Genomic DNA, 18100 nt, shown 5'->3' on the forward strand with positions numbered 1-18100 from the left:
GATGCCCAGGACTGTGCTAAACTTGGTATGTGTCCAACTCCTAGAAATACCTTCATGCCCCAACTCCCTTACTTCCAGCTAGTAAGGATCACATAATTCCTAACAAATTTTGACACAGATTCCCAATTCGGGCATTCAGAACATATAGCACGTTGCTCTAAGCAAGCACATTCTCATTCAAAGTTGCAAGTTTATATGCAGGAACAAGTTTGTTTAGGTATTTCAAAGATGCCCAGAACTGAGCTAAACTTGATATGTGTCCAACACCTAGAAATAACTTCATGCCCCATCTCCCTTACTTCCAGCTAGTAAGGATCACATAATTCCTAACAAAGTTTTGACACAGATTCTCAATTCGGGCATTCAGAGCATATAGCAGGTTGCTGTAAGCAAGCACATTCTCATTCAAAGTTGCAAGTTACTATGTAGGAACAAGTTTGAATAGGACTTTCAAAGATGCCCAGAACTGAGCTAAACTTGGTATGTCTCCAACTCCTACAAATAACTTCATGCCCCAACTCCCTTACTTCCAGCTAGTAAGGATCACATAATTCCTAACAAAGTTTTGACACAGATTCTCAATTCGGGCATTCAGAACATATAGCACGTTGCTGTAAGCAAGCACATTCTCATTCAAAATTGCAAGTTACTATGTAGGAACAAGTTTGTATAGGTATTTCAAAGATGCCCAGAACTGAGCTAAACTTGGTATGTGTGCAACTCCTAGAAATATCTTCATGCCCCATCTCACTTACTTCCAGCTAGTAAGGATCACATAATTCCTAACAAAATTTTGACACAGATTCCCAATTCGGGCATTCAGAACATATAGCACGTTGCTGTAAGCAAGCACATTCTCATTCAAAGTTGCAAGTTACTATGTAGGAACAAGTTTGTATAGGTATTTCAAAGATGCCCAGGACTGTGCTAAACTTGGTATGTGTCCAACTCCTAGAAATACCTTCATGCCCCAACTCCCTTACTTCCAGCTAGTAAGGATCACATAATTCCTAACATAGTTTTGACACAGATTCCCAATTCGGGCATTCACAACATAAAGCACGTTGCTGTAAGCAAGCACATTCTCATTCAAAGTTGCAAGTTAATATGTAGGAACAAGTTTGTATAGGTATTTCAAAGATGCCCAGAACTGAGCTAAACTTGGAATGTGTCCAACTCCTAGAAATAACTTCATGCCCCATCTCGCTTACTTCCAGCTAGTAAGGATCACATACTTCCTAACAAAGTTTTGACACAGATTCCCAATTCGGGCATTCACAACATATACCACGTTGCTGTAAGCAAGCACATTCTCATTCAAAGTTGCAAGTTACTATGTGGGAACAAGTTTGTATAGGTATTTCAAAGATGCCCAGAACTGAGCTAAACGTTGTATGTGTCCAACCTCTAGAAATAATTTCATGCCCCATCTCCCATACTTCCAGCTAGTAAGGATCACATAATTCCTAACAAAGTTTTGACACAGATTCCCAATTCTGGCATTCAGAACATATAGCAGGTTGCTGTAAGCAAGCTCATTCTCATTCAAAGTTGCAAGTTACTATGTAGGAACAAGTTTGTATAGGTATTTCAAAGATGCCCAGAACTGAGCTAAACTTGGTATGTGTCCAACTCCTAGAAATAACTTCATCCCCCATCTCCCTTACTTCCAGCTAGTAAGGATCACATAATTCCTAACAAAGTTTTGACACAGATTCCCAATTCGGTTATTCAGAACATATAGCACGTTGCTGTAAGCAAGCACATTCTCATTCAAAGTTGCAAGTTACTATGTAGGAACAAGTTTGTATAGGTATTTCAAAGATGCCCAGAACTGAGCTAAACTTGGTATGTCTCCAACTCCTAGAAATAACTTCACGCCCCATCTCCCATACTTCCAGCTAGTAAGGATCACATATTTCCTAACAAAGTTTTGACACAGATTCCCAATTCGGGCATTCAGAACATATAGCACGTTGCTGTAAGCAAGCACATTCTCATTCAAAGTTGCAAGTTACTATGTAGGAACAAGATTGTATAGGTATTTCAAAGATGCCCAGAACTGTGCTAAACTTGGTATGTGTCCAACTCCTAGAAATACCTACATGCCCCAACTCCCTTACTTCCAGCTAGTAAGGATGACATAATTCCTAACAAATTTTGACACAGATTCCCAATTCGGGCATTCAGAACATATAGCACGTTGCTCTAAGCAAGCACATTCTCATTCAAAGTTGCAAGTTACTATGTAGGAACAAGTTTGTATAGGTATTTCAAAGATGCCCAGAACTGAGCTAAACTTGGTATGTGTCCAACTCCTAGAAATAACTTCATGCCCCATCTCCCTTACTTCCAGCTAGTAAGGATCACATAATTCCTAACAAAGTTTTGACACAGATTCCCAATTCGGGCATTCAGAACATATAGCACGTTGCTGTAAGCAAGCACATTCTCATTCAAAGATGCAAGTGACTATGTAGGAACAAGTTTGTATAGGTATTTCAAAGATGCCCAGAACTGAGCTAAACGTTGTATGTGTCCAACCTCTAGAAATAACTTCCTGCCCCATCTCCCTTACTTCCAGCTAGTAAGGATCACATAATTCCTAACAAAGTTTTGACACAGATTCCCAATTCGGGCATTCAGAACATATAGCACGTTGCTGTAAGCAAGCACATTCTCATTCAAAGTTGCAAGTTACTATGTAGGAACAAGTTTGTATAGGTATTTCAAAGATGCCCAGAACTGAGCTAAACTTGGTATGTGTCCAACTCCTAGAAATAACTTCATGCCCCATCTCGCTTACTTCCAGCTAGTAAGGATCACATACTTCCTAACAAAGTTTTGACACAGATTCCCAATTCGTGCATTCACAACATATACCACGTTGCTGTAAGCAAGCACATTCTCATTCAAAGTTGCAAGTTACTATGTAGGAACAAGTTTGTATAGGTATTTCAAAAATGCCCAGAACTGAGCTAAACGTTGTATGTGTCCAACCTCTAGAAATAACTTCATGCCCCATCTCCCATACTTCCAGCTAGTAAGGATCACATAATTCCTAACAAAGTTTTGACACAGATTCCCAATTCGGGCATTCAGAACATATAGCACGTTGCTATAAGCAAGCTCATTCTCATTCAAAGTTGCAAGTTACTATGTAGGAACAAGTTTGTATAGGTATTTCAAAGATGCCCAGAACTGAGCTAAACTTGGTATGTGTCCAACTCCTAGAAATAACTTCATGCCCCATCTCCCTTACTTCCAGCTAGTAAGGATCACATAATTCCTAACAAAGTTTTGACACAGATTCCCAATTCGGGCATTCAGAACATATAGCACGTTGCTGTAAGCAAGCACATTCTCATTCAAAGTTGCAAGTTGCTATGTAGGAACAAGTTTGTATAGGTATTTCAAAGATGCCCAGAACTGAGCTAAACTTGGTATGTGTCCAACTCCTAGAAATAACTTCATGCCCCTTCTCCCTTACTTCCAGCTAGTAAGGATCACATAATTCCTAACAAAGTTTTGACACAGATTCCCAATTCGGGCATTCAGAACATATAGCACGTTGCTCTAAGCAAGCTCATTCTCATTCAAAGTTGCAAGTTACTATGTAGGAACAAGTTTGTATAGGTATTTCAAAGATGTCCAGAACTGAGCTAAACGTGGTAGGTCTCCAACTCCTAGAAATAACTTCATGCCCCATCTCCCTTACTTCCAGCTAGTAAGGATCACATAATTTCTAACAAAGTTTTGACACAGATTCCCAATTCGGGGATTCACAACATATAGCACGTTGCTGTAAGCAAGCACATTCTCATTCAAAGTTGCAAGTTACTATGTAGGAACAAGTTTGTATAGGTATTTCAAAGATGCCCTGAACTGAGCTAAACTTGGTATGTCTCCAACTCCTAGAAATAACTTCATGCCCCATCTCCCTTACTTCCAGCTAGTAAGGATCACATAATTTCTAACAAAGTTTTGACACAGATTCCCAATTCGGGGATTCACAACATATAGCACGTTGCTGTAAGCAAGCACATTCTCATTCAAAGTTGCAAGTTACTGTGTAGGAACAAGTTTCTATAGGTATTTCAAAGATGCCCAGAACTGAGCTAAACGTTGTATGTCTCCAACTCCTAGAAATAACTTCATGCCCCATCTCCCTTACTTCCAGCTAGTAACGATCACATAATTCCTAACAAAGTTTTGACACAGATTCCCAATTCGGGCATTCAGAACATAAAGCACGTTGCTGTAAGCAAGCACATTCTCATTCAAAGATGTAAGTTACTATGTAGGAATAAGTGTGTATAGGTATTTCAAAGATGCCCAGAACTGAGCTAAACTTGGTATGTCTCCAAATCCTAGAAATATCTTCATGCCCCATCTCCCTTACTTCCAGCTAGTAAGGATCACATAATTCCTAACAAAGTTTTGACACAGATTCCCAATTCGGGCATTCAGAACATGTAGCACGTTGCTGTAAGTAAGCACATTCTCATTCAAAGTTGCAAGTTACTATGTAGGAACAAGTTTGTATAGGTATTTCAAAGATGCCTACAACTGAGCTAAATTTGGTATGTCTCCATCTCCTAGAAATACCTTCATGCCCCAACTCCCTTACTTCCAGCTAGTAAGGATCACATAATTCCTAACAAATTTTGACACAGATTCCCAATTCGGGCATTCAGAACATAAAGCATGTTGCTCTAAGCAAGCACATTCTCATTCAAAGTTGCAAGTTACTATGTAGGAACAAGTTTGTATAGGTATTTCAAAGATGCCCAGAACTGAGCTAAACTTGGTATGTGTCCAACTCCTAGAAATAACTTCATGCCCCATCTCCCTTACTTCCAGCTAGTAAGGATCACATAATTCCTAACAAAGTTTTGACACAGATTCCCAATTCGGGCATTCACAACATATAGCACGTTGCAGTAAGCAAGCACATTCTCATTCAAAGATGCAAGTTACTATGTAGGAACAAGTTTGTATAGGTATTTCAAAGATGCCCAGAACTGAGCTAAACTTGGTATGTGTCCAACTCCTAGAAATACTTTCATGCCCCATCTCCCTTACTTCCAGCTAGTAAGGATCACATAATTCCTAACAAAGTTTTGACACAGATTCCCAATTCGGGCATTCAGAACATATAGCACGTTGCTCTAAGCAAGCACATTCTCATTCAAAGTTGCAAGTTACTATGTAGGAACAAGTTTGTATAGGTTTTTCAAAGATGCCCAGGACTGTGCTAAACTTGGTATGTGTCCAACTCCTAGAAATACCTTCATGCCCCAACTCCCTTACTTCCAGCTAGTAAGGATCACATAATTCCTAACAAATTTTGACACAGATTCCCAATTCGGGCATTCAGAACATATAGCACGTTGCTCTAAGCAAGCACATTCTCATTCAAAGTTGCAAGTTTATATGCAGGAACAAGTTTGTTTAGGTATTTCAAAGATGCCCAGAACTGAGCTAAACTTGATATGTGTCCAACACCTAGAAATAACTTCATGCCCCATCTCCCTTACTTCCAGCTAGTAAGGATCACATAATTCCTAACAAAGTTTTGACACAGATTCTCAATTCGGGCATTCAGAGCATATAGCAGGTTGCTGTAAGCAAGCACATTCTCATTCAAAGTTGCAAGTTACTATGTAGGAACAAGTTTGAATAGGACTTTCAAAGATGCCCAGAACTGAGCTAAACTTGGTATGTCTCCAACTCCTACAAATAACTTCATGCCCCAACTCCCTTACTTCCAGCTAGTAAGGATCACATAATTCCTAACAAAGTTTTGACACAGATTCTCAATTCGGGCATTCAGAACATATAGCACGTTGCTGTAAGCAAGCACATTCTCATTCAAAATTGCAAGTTACTATGTAGGAACAAGTTTGTATAGGTATTTCAAAGATGCCCAGAACTGAGCTAAACTTGGTATGTGTGCAACTCCTAGAAATATCTTCATGCCCCATCTCACTTACTTCCAGCTAGTAAGGATCACATAATTCCTAACAAAATTTTGACACAGATTCCCAATTCGGGCATTCAGAACATATAGCACGTTGCTGTAAGCAAGCACATTCTCATTCAAAGTTGCAAGTTACTATGTAGGAACAAGTTTGTATAGGTATTTCAAAGATGCCCAGGACTGTGCTAAACTTGGTATGTGTCCAACTCCTAGAAATACCTTCATGCCCCAACTCCCTTACTTCCAGCTAGTAAGGATCACATAATTCCTAACATAGTTTTGACACAGATTCCCAATTCGGGCATTCACAACATAAAGCACGTTGCTGTAAGCAAGCACATTCTCATTCAAAGTTGCAAGTTAATATGTAGGAACAAGTTTGTATAGGTATTTCAAAGATGCCCAGAACTGAGCTAAACTTGGAATGTGTCCAACTCCTAGAAATAACTTCATGCCCCATCTCGCTTACTTCCAGCTAGTAAGGATCACATACTTCCTAACAAAGTTTTGACACAGATTCCCAATTCGGGCATTCACAACATATACCACGTTGCTGTAAGCAAGCACATTCTCATTCAAAGTTGCAAGTTACTATGTGGGAACAAGTTTGTATAGGTATTTCAAAGATGCCCAGAACTGAGCTAAACGTTGTATGTGTCCAACCTCTAGAAATAATTTCATGCCCCATCTCCCATACTTCCAGCTAGTAAGGATCACATAATTCCTAACAAAGTTTTGACACAGATTCCCAATTCTGGCATTCAGAACATATAGCAGGTTGCTGTAAGCAAGCTCATTCTCATTCAAAGTTGCAAGTTACTATGTAGGAACAAGTTTGTATAGGTATTTCAAAGATGCCCAGAACTGAGCTAAACTTGGTATGTGTCCAACTCCTAGAAATAACTTCATCCCCCATCTCCCTTACTTCCAGCTAGTAAGGATCACATAATTCCTAACAAAGTTTTGACACAGATTCCCAATTCGGTTATTCAGAACATATAGCACGTTGCTGTAAGCAAGCACATTCTCATTCAAAGTTGCAAGTTACTATGTAGGAACAAGTTTGTATAGGTATTTCAAAGATGCCCAGAACTGAGCTAAACTTGGTATGTCTCCAACTCCTAGAAATAACTTCACGCCCCATCTCCCATACTTCCAGCTAGTAAGGATCACATATTTCCTAACAAAGTTTTGACACAGATTCCCAATTCGGGCATTCAGAACATATAGCACGTTGCTGTAAGCAAGCACATTCTCATTCAAAGTTGCAAGTTACTATGTAGGAACAAGATTGTATAGGTATTTCAAAGATGCCCAGAACTGTGCTAAACTTGGTATGTGTCCAACTCCTAGAAATACCTACATGCCCCAACTCCCTTACTTCCAGCTAGTAAGGATGACATAATTCCTAACAAATTTTGACACAGATTCCCAATTCGGGCATTCAGAACATATAGCACGTTGCTCTAAGCAAGCACATTCTCATTCAAAGTTGCAAGTTACTATGTAGGAACAAGTTTGTATAGGTATTTCAAAGATGCCCAGAACTGAGCTAAACTTGGTATGTGTCCAACTCCTAGAAATAACTTCATGCCCCATCTCCCTTACTTCCAGCTAGTAAGGATCACATAATTCCTAACAAAGTTTTGACACAGATTCCCAATTCGGGCATTCAGAACATATAGCACGTTGCTGTAAGCAAGCACATTCTCATTCAAAGATGCAAGTGACTATGTAGGAACAAGTTTGTATAGGTATTTCAAAGATGCCCAGAACTGAGCTAAACGTTGTATGTGTCCAACCTCTAGAAATAACTTCATGCCCCATCTCCCTTACTTCCAGCTAGTAAGGATCACATAATTCCTAACAAAGTTTTGACACAGATTCCCAATTCGGGCATTCAGAACATATAGCACGTTGCTGTAAGCAAGCACATTCTCATTCAAAGTTGCAAGTTACTATGTAGGAACAAGATTGTATAGGTATTTCAAAGATGCCCAGAACTGAGCTAAACTTGGTATGTGTCCAACTCCTAGAAATAACTTCATGCCCATCTCGCTTACTTCCAGCTAGTAAGGATCACATACTTCCTAACAAAGTTTTGACACAGATTCCCAATTCGGGCATTCAGAACAGATACCACGTTGCTGTAAGCAAGCACATTCTCATTCAAAGTTGCAAGTTACTATGTAGGAACAAGTTTGTATAGGTATTTGAAAGATGCCCAGAACTGAGCTAAACGTTGTATGTGTCCAAACTCTAGAAATAACTTCATGCCCCATCTCCCATACTTCCAGCTAGTAAGGATCACATAATTCCTAACAAAGTTTTGACACAGATTCCCAATTCGGGCATTCAGAACATATAGCACGTTGCTGTAAGCAAGCACATTCTCATTCAAAGTTGCAAGTTGCTATGTAGGAACAAGTTTGTATAGGTATTTCAAAGATTCCCAGAACTGAGCTAAACTTGGTATGTGTCCAACTCCTAGAAATAACTTCATGCCCCATCTCCCTTACTTCCAGCTAGTAAGGATCACATAATTCCTAACAAAGTTTTGACACAGATTCCCAATTCGGGCATTCACAACATATAGCACGTTGCTGTAAGCAAGCACATTCTCATTCAAAGTTGCAAGTTACTATGTAGGAACAAGTTTGTATAGGTATTTCAAAGATGCCCAGAACTGAGCTAAACGTTGTATGTCTCCAACTCCTAGAAATAACTTCACGCCCCATCTCCCATACTTCCAGCTAGTAAGGATCACATATTTCCTAAAAAAGTTTTGACACAGATTCCCTATTCGGGCATTCAGAACATATAGCACGTTGCTATAAGCAAGCACATTCTCATTAAAAGTTGCAAGTTACTATGTAGGAACAAGTTTCTATAGGTTTTTCAAAGATGCCCATGACTGTGCTAAAATTGGTATGTGTCCAACTCCTAGAAATACCTTCATGCCCCAACTCCCTTACTTCCAGCTAGTAAGGATCACATAATTCCTAACAAATTTTGACACAGATTCCCAATTCGGGCATTCAGAACATATAGCACGTTGCTCTAAGCAAGCACATTCTCATTCAAAGTTGCAAGTTAATATGTAGGAACAAGTTTGTATAGGTATTTCAAAGATGCCCAGAACTGAGCTAAACTTGGTATGTGTCCAACTCCTAGAAATAACTTCATGCCCCATCTCCCTTACTTCCAGCTAGTAAGGATCACATAATTCCTAACAAAGTTTTGACACAGATTCTCAATTCGGGCATTCAGAGCATATAGCAGGTTGCTGTAAGCAAGCACATTCTCATTCAAAGTTGCAAGTTACTATGTAGGAACAAGTTTGAATAGGACTTTCAAAGATGCCCAGAACTGAGCTAAACTTGTTATGTCTCCAACTCCTAGAAATAACTTCATGCCCCATCTCCCTTACTTCCAGCTAGTAAGGATCACATAATTCCTAACAAAGTTTTGACACAGATTCCCAATTCGGGCATTCAGAACATATAGCACGTTGCTGTAAGGAAGCACATTCTCATTCAAAGTTGGAAGTTACTATGTAGGAACAAGTTTGTATAGGTATTTCAAAGATGCCCAGAACTGAGCTAAACATTGTATGTCTCAAACTCCTAGAAATAACTTCATGCCCCATCTCCCATACATCCAGCTAGTAAGGATCACATATTTCCTAAAAAAGTTTTGACACAGATTCCCTATTCGGGCATTCAGAACATATAGCACGTTGCTATAAGCAAGCACATTCTCATTCAAAGTTGCAAGTTACTATGTAGGAACAAGTTTGTATAGGTATTTCAAAGATGCCCAGAACTGAGCCAAACGTTGTATGTCTCCAACTCCTAGAAATAACTTCATGCCCCATCTCCCTTACTTCCAGCTAGTAAGGATCACATAATTCCTAACAAAGTTTTGACACAGATTCCCAATTCGGGCATTCAGAACATATAGCACGTTGCTGTAAGCAAGCACATTCTCATTCAAAGTTGCAAGTTACTATGTAGGAACAAGTTTGTATAGGTATTTCAAAGATGCCCAGAACTGAGCTAAACTTGGTACGTGTCCAACTCCTAGAAATAACTTCATGCCCCATCTCCCTTACTTCCAGCTAGTAAGGATCACATAATTCCTAACAAAGTTTTGACACAGATTCCCAATTCGGGCATTCAGAACATATAGCACTCTGCTGCAAGCAAGCACATTCTCATTCAAAGTTGCAAGTTACTATGTAGGAACAAGTTTGTATAGGTATTTCAAAGATGCCCAGAACTGAGCTAAACTTGGTATGTGTCCTACCTCTAGAAATAACTTCATGCCCCAACTCTTTTACTTCCATCTAGTAAGGATCACATAATTCCTAACAAAGTTTTAACACAGATTCCAAATTCGGGCATTCAGAACATATAGCACGTTGCTGTAAACAAGCACCTTCTCATTCCAAGTAGCAAGTTACTATGTAGGAACAAGTTTATATAGGTATTTCAAAGATGCCCAGAACTGAGCTAAACTTGGTATGTGTCCAACTCCTAGAAATACCTTCATGACCCATCTCCCTTACTTCCAGCTAGTAAGGATCACATAATTCCTAACAAAGTTTTGACACAGATTCCCAATTCGGGCATTCAGAACATATAGCACGTTGCTGTAAGCAAGCACATTCTCATTCAAAGTTACAAGTTACTATGTAGGAAAAAGTTTGTATAGGTATTTCAATGATGCCCAAAACTGAGCTAAACTTGGTATGTCTCCAACTCCTGCAAAAAAACTTCATGCCCCATCTCCCTTACTTCCAGCTAGTAAGGATCACATAATTCCTAACAAAGTTTTGACACAGATTCCCAATTCGGGCATTCAGAACATATAGCACGTTGCTGCAAGCAAGCACATTCTCATTCAAGTTGCAAGTTACTATGTAGGAACAAGTTTGTATAGGTATTTCAAAGATGCCCAGAACTGAGCTAAACTTGGTATGTGTCCAACTCCTAGAAATAACTTCATGCCCCATCTCCCTTACTTCCAGCTAGTAAGGATCACATAATTCCTAAAAAGTTTTGACACAGATTCCCAATTCGGGCATTCAGAACATATAGCACGTTCCTGTAAGCAAGCACATTCTCATTCAAAGATGCAAGTTATTACGTAGGAACAAGTTTGTATAGGTATTTCAAAGATGCCCAAAACTGAGCTAAACTTGGTATGTCTCCAACTCCTAGAAATAACTTCATGCCCCATCTCCCTTACTTCCAGCTAGTAAGGATCACATAATTCCTAACAAAGTTTTGACACAGATTCCCAATTCGGGCATTCAGAACATATAGCACGTTGCTGCAAGCAAGCACATTCTCATTCAAAGTTGCAAGTTACTATGTAGGAACAAATTTGTATAGGTATTTCAAAGATGCCCAGAACTGAGCTAAACTTGGTATGTGTCCAACTCCTAGAAATAACTTCATGCCCCATCTCCCTTACTTCCAGCTAGTAAGGATCACATAATTCCTAACAAAGTTTTGACACAGATTCCCAATTCGGGCATTCAGAACATATAGCACGTTGCTGTAAGCAAGCACATTCTCATTCAAAGTTGCAAGTTGCTATGTAGGAACAAGTTTGTATAGGTATTTCAAAGATGCCCAGAACTGAGCTAAACTTGGTATGTGTCCAACTCCTAGAAATAACTTCATGCCCCTTCTCCCTTACTTCCAGCTAGTAAGGATCACATAATTCCTAACAAAGTTTTGACACAGATTCCCAATTCGGGCATTCAGAACATATAGCACGTTGCTGTAAGCAAGCACATTCTCATTCAAAGTTGCAAGTTACTATGTAGGAACAAGTTTGTATAGGTATTTCAAAGATGTCCAGAACTGAGCTAAACGTGGTAGGTCTCCAACTCCTAGAAATAACTTCATGCCCCATCTCCCTTACTTCCAGCTAGTAAGGATCACATAATTTCTAACAAAGTTTTGACACAGATTCCCAATTCGGGGATTCAGAACATATAGCACGTTGCTGTAAGCAAGCACATTCTCATTCAAAGTTGCAAGTTACTATGTAGGAACAAGTTTGTATAGGTATTTCAAAGATGCCCTGAACTGAGCTAAACTTGGTATGTCTCCAACTCCTAGAAATAACTTCATGCCCCATCTCCCTTACTTCCAGCTAGTAAGGATCACATAATTTCTAACAAAGTTTTGACACAGATTCCCAATTCGGGGATTCACAACATATAGCACGTTGCTGTAAGCAAGCACATTCTCATTCAAAGTTGCAAGTTACTGTGTAGGAACAAGTTTCTATAGGTATTTCAAAGATGCCCAGAACTGAGCTAAACGTTGTATGTCTCCAACTCCTAGAAATAACTTCATGCCCCATCTCCCTTACTTCCAGCTAGTAACGATCACATAATTCCTAACAAAGTTTTGACACAGATTCCCAATTCGGGCATTCAGAACATAAAGCACGTTGCTGTAAGCAAGCACATTCTCATTCAAAGATGCAAGTTACTATGTAGGAATAAGTGTGTATAGGTATTTCAAAGATGCCCAGAACTGAGCTAAACTTGGTATGTCTCCAAATCCTAGAAATATCTTCATGCCCCATCTCCCTTACTTCCAGCTAGTAAGGATCACATAATTCCTAACAAAGTTTTGACACAGATTCCCAATTCGGGCATTCAGAACATGTAGCACGTTGCTGTAAGTAAGCACATTCTCATTCAAAGTTGCAAGTTACTATGTAGGAACAAGTTTGTATAGGTATTTCAAAGATGCCTACAACTGAGCTAAATTTGGTATGTCTCCATCTCCTAGAAATACCTTCATGCCCCAACTCCCTTACTTCCAGCTAGTAAGGATCACATAATTCCTAACAAATTTTGACACAGATTCCCAATTCGGGCATTCAGAACATAAAGCACGTTGCTCTAAGCAAGCACATTCTCATTCAAAGTTGCAAGTTACTATGTAGGAACAAGTTTGTATAGGTATTTCAAAGATGCCCAGAACTGAGCTAAACTTGGTATGTGTCCAACTCCTAGAAATAACTTCATGCCCCATCTCCCTTACTTCCATCTAGTAAGGATCACATAATTCCTAACAAAGTTTTGACACAGATTCCCAATTCGGGCATTCACAACATATAGCACGTTGCAGTAAGCAAGCACATTCTCATTCAAAGATGCAAGTTACTATGTAGGAACAAGTTTGTCTAGGTATTTCAAAGATGCCCAGAACTGAGCTAAACTTGGTATGTGTCCAACTCCTAGAAATACTTTCATGCCCCATCTCCCTTACTTCCAGCTAGTAAGGATCACATAATTCCTAACAAAGTTTTGACACAGATTCCCAATTCGGGCATTCAGAACATATAGCACGTTGCTCTAAGCAAGCACATTCTCATTCAAAGTTGCAAGTTACTATGTAGGAACAAGTTTGTATAGGTTTTTCAAAGATGCCCAGGACTGTGCTAAACTTGGTATGTGTCCAACTCCTAGAAATACCTTCATGCCCCAACTCCCTTACTTCCAGCTAGTAAGGATCACATAATTCCTAACAAATTTTGACACAGATTCCCAATTCGGGCATTCAGAACATATAGCACGTTGCTCTAAGCAAGCACATTCTCATTCAAAGTTGCAAGTTTATATGCAGGAACAAGTTTGTTTAGGTATTTCAAAGATGCCCAGAACTGAGCTAAACTTGATATGTGTCCAACACCTAGAAATAACTTCATGCCCCATCTCCCTTACTTCCAGCTAGTAAGGATCACATAATTCCTAACAAAGTTTTGACACAGATTCTCAATTCGGGCATTCAGAGCATATAGCAGGTTGCTGTAAGCAAGCACATTCTCATTCAAAGTTGCAAGTTACTATGTAGGAACAAGTTTGAATAGGACTTTCAAAGATGCCCAGAACTGAGCTAAACTTGGTATGTCTCCAACTCCTACAAATAACTTCATGCCCCAACTCCCTTACTTCCAGCTAGTAAGGATCACATAATTCCTAACAAAGTTTTGACACAGATTCTCAATTCGGGCATTCAGAACATATAGCACGTTGCTGTAAGCAAGCACATTCTCATTCAAAATTGCAAGTTACTATGTAGGAACAAGTTTGTATAGGTATTTCAAAGATGCCCAGAACTGAGCTAAACTTGGTATGTGTGCAACTCCTAGAAATATCTTCATGCCCCATCTCACTTACTTCCAGCTAGTAAGGATCACATAATTCCTAACAAAATTTTGACACAGATTCCCAATTCGGGCATTCAGAACATATAGCACGTTGCTGTAAGCAAGCACATTCTCATTCAAAGTTGCAAGTTACTATGTAGGAACAAGTTTGTATAGGTATTTCAAAGATGCCCAGGACTGTGCTAAACTTGGTATGTGTCCAACTCCTAGAAATACCTTCATGCCCCAACTCCCTTACTTCCAGCTAGTAAGGATCACATAATTCCTAACATAGTTTTGACACAGATTCCCAATTCGGGCATTCACAACATAAAGCACGTTGCTGTAAGCAAGCACATTCTCATTCAAAGTTGCAAGTTAATATGTAGGACCAAGTTTGTATAGGTATTTCAAAGATGCCCAGAACTGAGCTAAACTTGGAATGTGTCCAACTCCTAGAAATAACTTCATGCCCCATCTCGCTTACTTCCAGCTAGTAAGGATCACATACTTCCTAACAAAGTTTTGACACAGATTCCCAATTCGGGCATTCACAACATATACCACGTTGCTGTAAGCAAGCACATTCTCATTCAAAGTTGCAAGTTACTATGTGGGAACAAGTTTGTATAGGTATTTCAAAGATGCCCAGAACTGAGCTAAACGTTGTATGTGTCCAACCTCTAGAAATAATTTCATGCCCCATCTCCCATACTTCCAGCTAGTAAGGATCACATAATTCCTAACAAAGTTTTGACACAGATTCCCAATTCTGGCATTCAGAACATATAGCAGGTTGCTGTAAGCAAGCTCATTCTCATTCAAAGTTGCAAGTTACTATGTAGGAACAAGTTTGTATAGGTATTTCAAAGATGCCCAGAACTGAGCTAAACTTGGTATGTGTCCAACTCCTAGAAATAACTTCATCCCCCATCTCCCTTACTTCCAGCTAGTAAGGATCACATAATTCCTAACAAAGTTTTGACACAGATTCCCAATTCGGGCATTCAGAACATATAGCACGTTGCTGTAAGCAAGCACATTCTCATTCAAAGTTGCAAGTTACTATGTAGGAACAAGTTTGTATAGGTATTTCAAAGATGCCCAGAACTGAGCTAAACTTGGTATGTCTCCAACTCCTAGAAATAACTTCACGCCCCATCTCCCATACTTCCAGCTAGTAAGGATCACATATTTCCTAACAAAGTTTTGACACAGATTCCCAATTCGGGCATTCAGAACATATAGCACGTTGCTGTAAGCAAGCACATTCTCATTCAAAGTTGCAAGTTACTATGTAGGAACAAGTTTGTATAGGTATTTCAAAGATGCCCAGAAATGTGCTAAACTTGGTATGTGTCCAACTCCTAGAAATACCTTCATGCCCCATCTCCCTTACTTCCAGCTAGTAAGGATCACATAATTCCTAACAAAGTTTTGACACAGATTCCCAATTCGGGCATTCAGAACATATAGCACGTTGCTGTAAGCAAGCACATTCTCATTCAAAGTTGCAAGTTACTATGTAGGAACAAGTTTGTATAGGTATTTCAAAGATGCCCAGAACTGAGCTAAACTTGGTATGTCTCAAACTCCTAGAAATAACTTCATGCCCCATCTCCCTTACTTCCAGCTAGTAAGGATCACATAATTCCTAACAAAGTTTTGACACAGATTCCCAATTCGGGCATTCAGAACATATAGCACGTTGCTGTAAGCAAGCACATTCTCATTCAAAGTTGCAAGTTACTATGTAGGAACAAGTTTGTATAGGTATTTCAAAGATGCCCAGAACTGTGCTAAACTTGGTATGTGTCCAACTCCTAGAAATACCTACATGCCCCAACTCCCTTACTTCCAGCTAGTAAGGATGACATAATTCCTAACAAATTTTGACACAGATTCCCAATTCGGGCATTCAGAACATATAGCACGTTGCTCTAAGCAAGCACATTCTCATTCAAAGTTGCAAGTTACTATGTAGGAACAAGTTTGTATAGGTATTTCAAAGATGCCCAGAACTGAGCTAAACGTTGTATGTGTCCAACCTCTAGAAATAACTTCATGCCCCATCTCCCTTACTTCCAGCTAGTAAGGATCACATAATTCCTAACAAAGTTTTGACACAGATTCCCAATTCGGGCATTCAGAACATATAGCACGTTGCTGTAAGCAAGCACATTCTCATTCAAAGTTGCAAGTTACTATGTAGGAACAAGATTGTATAGGTATTTCAAAGATGCCCAGAACTGAGCTAAACTTGGTATGTGTCCAACTCCTAGAAATAACTTCATGCCCATCTCGCTTACTTCCAGCTAGTAAGGATCACATACTTCCTAACAAAGTTTTGACACAGATTCCCAATTCGGGCATTCAGAACATATACCACGTTGCTGTAAGCAAGCACATTCTCATTCAAAGTTGCAAGTTACTATGTAGGAACAAGTTTGTATAGGTATTTCAAAGATGCCCAGAACTGAGCTAAACGTTGTATGTGTCCAAACTCTAGAAATAACTTCATGCCCCATCTCCCATACTTCCAGCTAGTAAGGATCACATAATTCCTAACAAAGTTTTGACACAGATTCCCAATTCGGGCATTCAGAACATATAGCACGTTGCTGTAAGCAAGCACATTCTCATTCAAAGTTGCAAGTTGCTATGTAGGAACAAGTTTGTATAGGTATTTCAAAGATTCCCAGAACTGAGCTAAACTTGGTATGTGTCCAACTCCTAGAAATAACTTCATGCCCCATCTCCCTTACTTCCAGCTAGTAAGGATCACATAATTCCTAACAAAGTTTTGACACAGATTCCCAATTCGGGCATTCACAACATATAGCACGTTGCTGTAAGCAAGCACATTCTCATTCAAAGTTGCAAGTTACTATGTAGGAACAAGTTTGTATAGGTATTTCAAAGATGCCCAGAACTGAGCTAAACGTTGTATGTCTCCAACTCCTAGAAATAACTTCACGCCCCATCTCCCATACTTCCAGCTAGTAAGGATCACATATTTCCTAAAAAAGTTTTGACACAGATTCCCTATTCGGGCATTCAGAACATATAGCACGTTGCTATAAGCAAGCACATTCTCATTAAAAGTTGCAAGTTACTATGTAGGAACAAGTTTCTATAGGTTTTTCAAAGATGCCCATGACTGTGCTAAAATTGGTATGTGTCCAACTCCTAGAAATACCTTCATGCCCCAACTCCCTTACTTCCAGCTAGTAAGGATCACATAATTCCTAACAAATTTTGACACAGATTCCCAATTCGGGCATTCAGAACATATAGCACGTTGCTCTAAGCAAGCACATTCTCATTCAAAGTTGCAAGTTAATATGTAGGAACAAGTTTGTATAGGTATTTCAAAGATGCCCAGAACTGAGCTAAACTTGGTATGTGTCCAACTCCTAGAAATAACTTCATGCCCCATCTCCCTTACTTCCAGCTAGTAAGGATCACATAATTCCTAACAAAGTTTTGACACAGATTCTCAATTCGGGCATTCAGAGCATATAGCAGGTTGCTGTAAGCAAGCACATTCTCATTCAAAGTTGCAAGTTACTATGTAGGAACAAGTTTGAATAGGACTTTCAAAGATGCCCAGAACTGAGCTAAACTTGTTATGTCTCCAACTCCTAGAAATAACTTCATGCCCCATCTCCCTTACTTCCAGCTAGTAAGGATCACATAATTCCTAACAAAGTTTTGACACAGATTCCCAATTCGGGCATTCAGAACATATAGCACGTTGCTGTAAGGAAGCACATTCTCATTCAAAGTTGGAAGTTACTATGTAGGAACAAGTTTGTATAGGTATTTCAAAGATGCCCAGAACTGAGCTAAACATTGTATGTCTCAAACTCCTAGAAATAACTTCATGCCCCATCTCCCATACTTCCAGCTAGTAAGGATCACATATTTCCT

The sequence above is a fragment of the Diceros bicornis genome, chromosome 13 (genome assembly GCF_020826845.1).
Source record: "Diceros bicornis minor isolate mBicDic1 chromosome 13, mDicBic1.mat.cur, whole genome shotgun sequence".
Lineage (NCBI taxonomy): Eukaryota > Metazoa > Chordata > Mammalia > Perissodactyla > Rhinocerotidae > Diceros > Diceros bicornis.